Below are 5,000 nucleotides of genomic sequence, written 5' to 3'. Positions count from 1 at the left end.
CCTTTCTGCGTCCGAGACGGCGGGAACGCGCGACGCCAGCGACGACGTACGACCTTGTCGCAACGGAGGACACAATCGCCCGAGCGCTACGACTGTACGATACGCCATCGCCGACATCGGTGAGCACGGCGGATCCGTCCATCCATCCGTCCATAATATGGACGGACGGACGGTCGGATGGGTATGTTGTGGATTAATGTCTGCGTATTACGAGCGCGAACGCGTCGTGACACACGTTAATGATCCTTCCGCAGGTTCCCCTACGGAAACCTTGTTACGACTTTTACTTCCTCTAAATGATCAAGTTTGGTCAACTTCCCAGCAACGCCGACGGCCGCGAAGCCACCGCGTGTCGGTCCGAAGACCTCACTAAATCATTCAATCGGTAGTAGCGACGGGCGGTGTGTACAAAGGGCAGGGACGTAATCAACGCGAGCTTATGACTCGCGCTTACTAGGAATTCCTCGTTTATGGGGGATAATTGCAAACCCCAATCCCCAGCACGAAGGAGTTTCAACGGGTTGCCCGGGCCTCTAGGCCTGGGAGAACATGCTGATTCCTTCAGTGTAGCGCGCGTGCGGCCCAGGACATCTAAGGGCATCACAGACCTGTTATTGCTCAATCTCGTGTGGCTCGAAGCCGCCGGTCCCTCTAAGAAGAATTTTAATACGTCGCCAGTGAGTTGCACGACCGAAGTCGAGCACACCTAAATGGCGACGCCTATTTAGCAGGCTAGAGTCTCGTTCGTTACCGGAATTAACCAGACAAATCGCTCCACCAACTAAGAACGGCCATGCACCACCACCCACCGAATCAAGAAAGAGCTGTTAATCTGTCAATCCTTCCGGTGTCCGGGCCTGGTGAGATTTCCCGTGTTGAGTCAAATTAAGCCGCAGGCTCCACTCCTGGTGGTGCCCTTCCGTCAATTCCTTTAAGTTTCAGCTTTGCAACCATACTCCCCCCGGAGTCCAAAATCTTTGGTTTCCCGGAAGCTGCCCGCCGAGCCATTGTAGTAACGTCGGCGGATCGCTAGATGACATATTTACGGTTAGAACTAGGGCGGTATCTAATCGCCTTCGAACCTCTAACTTTCGTTCTTGATTGATGAAAACACCTTTGGCAAATGCTTTCGCTGATGTTCGTCTTGCGACGATCCAAGAATTTCACCTCTAACGTCGCAATACGAATGCCCCCAGTTATCCCTATTAATCATTACCTCGGAGTTCTGAAAACCAACAAAATAGAACCGAGATCATATTCTATTATTCCATGCACGAAATATTCAAGCAGCATTTTGAGCCCGCTTTGAGCACTCTAATTTGTTCAAAGTAAAATTGTCGGCCCATCTCGACACTCACTGAAGAGCACCGCGATAGGATTTTGATATTGAACCGGCGTTTTACCGCCGGCTCACCGACGATATGCTCCGCAAACGTGTCAGTATCACCGCGGATGCGGTGCACCGACAGCGCGGCGCACAAATGCAACTACGAGCTTTTTAACCGCAACAATTTTAGTATACGCTATTGGAGCTGGAATTACCGCGGCTGCTGGCACCAGACTTGCCCTCCAATTGTTCCTCGTTAAAATATTTAAAGTGTACTCATTCCGATTACGAGGCCTCGTAAGAGTCCCGTATCGTTATTTTTCGTCACTACCTCCCCGTGCCGGGAGTGGGTAATTTGCGCGCCTGCTGCCTTCCTTGGATGTGGTAGCCGTTTCTCAGGCTCCCTCTCCGGAATCGAACCCTGATTCCCCGTTACCCGTGACAACCATGGTAGTCGCAGAAACTACCATCGAAAGTTGATAAGGCAGACATTTGAAAGATGCGTCGCCGGTACTGGACCATGCGATCGGCAAAAGTTATCCAGATTCATCAAAATTAACGACTTCGGACGCGAGGCCCTCCGTCGATTGGTTTTGATCTAATAAAAGCACTCATCCCATCACTGGTCAGAGTTCTGATTGCATGTATTAGCTCTAGAATTACCACAGTTATCCAAGTAACTGAGTAAGATCTAAGGAACCAAAACTGATATATTGAGCCATTCGCGGTATCGCCTTAATACGGCTTGCACTGAGACATGCATGGCTTAATCTTTGAGACAAGCATATAACTACTGGCAGGATCAACCAGGGAGCTGACAGTCACTCGCGGACGAATGTAGCCGTCGTCGCTCGGACGAGAACACGACACATATCGACGCGGTCGCGGGCGCGTCCGCGTCGAATGATGTTTCGTTTTTGAACTCGTCGTACCTTTTAATATTGTACGCTCTTTGTTTTCGATGGTTCGTGCAGCGTCAACGGAGTATCTCATCCGATTGTCGCAACGATCCAACGAGAGAGTGTGCGCGCGATTTACTAATAGCGCAACTCCGAATTGGATGGTTCACGGCGAGACAATTTAAGATTCACGTTTCATTATTATCTTTTAACACAAACGCGAACACTGAAAACAGATTCAGCCCGGTGTTTGAGAGACGTCGTCCTTGGCGTTAATTTTTATAGCGCCTTATAGAGGACCGTCGCCATAGGCGACGTGCAATTCATTTGTAGGATCGATACGTGAACCGAGACGAGTTTAAACAATCGCATCGGTCGATCCGCACTGTTCAATAAAATGTTCAACGTTCGAAAAGTCCCACGGCGCAACGTGGAAGCGCGCGTTGTTGTGTTAATCGTGACATCGCGACGAATTGTAAAGTTCGACACAAAATCCACTCGAAACACCACCAACACGAGAGTGCGCACACTACGCGTGAAACCATCGAACGAACTCTTGTATGCGGCATGCAGTCCGTTGTCGAAGTCGGTCAGTCTGTGTCAGCAGGCGGCAGTTATCCGCCGCCCGTTCAGTCTCACCGCGCCGACAACGCACTACACGTCGCCCGCCCCATGTGTATGCGGCGCTCCTGTTATGACGCGTGGCAGACGGAGCGACAACATATGAACATATGATAGTCCGTCGGTGGTTCGGTCCGGTGGGGTGACGATGGTCGCCGGTGGGGGTGGGCTAGCCCTGGGGGGTGCGGGGGAGAGTGGGGGGAGGGGGTTTGGGGGGGGGGGGGTGTAGGGGGGGGGGTTCGCCGGTTGGGGTTCGTCGGCCGACTTTGCTGCTGCCGCTGCTGCGTCTACCGCGTTATTATTATTATTATTATTATTTTCTGTTTTGGTTTTTTTGATTTCCAAAAAAAAAAAATTTTTTTTTTTTTTTTTTAATTTTTTCATTCCCCTCTTGTCCATACACCTTTTTAACTTTATTTGCGTATCGTATTAGTCAGATCGTGACGTGACAGTTTGTGCGCTACTCTCAGTACAGAGTTAAATAATTTCTCAATATAATAGCATAATACAAGAGCCACCTTTGAAAAAATACATACGGTCTCACTTTTTTGAAATACGTTCAAAACATTGTAAATTATTAAAACAAAAGAGTATAATATGAATTAAACGGAGGTATATGTATGGGAATATGTTATTATTATTATTACATATAAAACATTGTCTAGTATTTTAGTTTTTTAGAATAGGTTCGATTTAGAAATTGAAAAGTGATCTCGGAAAAGCAACGCGATCATTGAACGTAAGAAATATTAGCGAACCGGCGCACATGTCATCGTAATAAAAGATAATAAAAGAGAACGGTAGTTAGGTAGCAGTTGGCATTTGGCAGCAGTTGGTAGGAACGTGACGTAGTACGTGACGGGTAGGTAACACGCGTTAGTGGCCTGTATGGGGTAGTATATGGACGCTATATAATTGTGACGTTCGGTGTCGTCCGTCGGTCTGCGCGCGGTGGGTGTTGTACAAACTACGTGGCGGGGTGTTCGTGTATCGAAAGATAGACCCAACGGGCAACGTCAAACGCGGGGGGTGTTCGTGTATAGTGTCTTTTTAACTTTATTTGCGTATTTCTTTGTATTATTAGTCAGATCGTGACGTGACAGTTTGTGCGCTACTCTCAGTATAGAATTGAATAATTTCTCAATATAATAGCATAATACGTACGGAATCGAGGAACGATCTCACTTTTTTGAAATACGTTGAAAATATTGTGACTATATAAAACAAAAGAGTATAATATGAATTAAACGGAGGCATATGTATGGGAATATGTTATTATTATTTTTTATTTTTATTTATTTAACACATATAACATTGTCTATTATATTTCGGCGTCGGAATTCCTCCACCAGCTCTGGGGTGAGCTGGCGGTACTCCATCCCCTAATCTAAACTACTCTAAAGCGATTAAAATGTCCAAAATAATAAAATAAAATAAAAGTAAAAACAAAGAAATGAAATAGAAAACTGATATTGATGAACCAAATAAACAAAAGAGTCAAAGGAAAAACACAGTCAAAAAAAAAAACTACACTAAAACAAAAATGTCTAAAGACTAAATTGTCTATAGACAGACAGTCTTGCCTGTCGTGTGCGGCAACACTAGCGCGCGTCGGGCGTGTGCTGTCACCCGAGCGCAGTGACAGATGACAACTGCCAAGTGGCGGCTGTCACTGACAGCGTCACCGACCACGTGCGCCCACGTGCTAACCTAATAACTATTTATTAACCTAAAATAGTCCACTTATTTAATAATTAAAATAATTTAACCTATTCTAAACCTAAACTAACACAGCAAAAGTCATAATACGTAAGGAGTTCGTGTATACTAGTTCTTAAAAATAATAAAAGAGTACCTCAGGGTCTCGGGGGTTGAAAACCTCACCCTTGGGGGATGATGCCACCACTCCGTGTACACCACACAACACACACACAATGTTTTATAGCACAATAACAGTTACAGATAACTTTAATATTCGCAAAGAAACGCGGGGTAATCACTCGGAGCGCACGAAACACGTCCGCACAGTGCGACGACCGGCGACCGAGTAGATAGGGACAGTGGGAATCTCGTTAATCCATTCATGCGCGTCACTAATTAGATGACGAGGCATTTGGCTACCTTAAGAGAGTCATAGTTACTCCCGCCGTTTA

The 5,000-nt window shown here is 46.4% G+C and overlaps 1 non-coding gene and 1 pseudogene across 1 annotated transcript; both read right to left on the bottom strand.

Annotated features, from left to right (window-relative positions):
* Positions 1–237: 237 nt before the first annotated feature.
* Positions 238–2,140, bottom strand: LOC140751436 (small subunit ribosomal RNA). The gene has a single exon (XR_012103345.1). It is a non-coding gene; the product is annotated as a small subunit ribosomal RNA (ribosomal RNA).
* Positions 2,141–4,563: 2,423 nt separating this feature from the next.
* Positions 4,564–5,000, bottom strand: part of LOC140751455 (uncharacterized) — a 3,107-nt pseudogene continuing 2,670 nt past the window's right edge.

Source organism: Epargyreus clarus, unplaced genomic scaffold (genome assembly GCF_041222505.1).
Source record: "Epargyreus clarus isolate Ecla_fem2 unplaced genomic scaffold, WU_Ecla_fem_2.2 ptg000022l, whole genome shotgun sequence".
Taxonomy (NCBI): Eukaryota; Metazoa; Arthropoda; class Insecta; order Lepidoptera; family Hesperiidae; genus Epargyreus; species Epargyreus clarus.
This window is presented reverse-complemented; position numbering and strand designations above follow the sequence as displayed.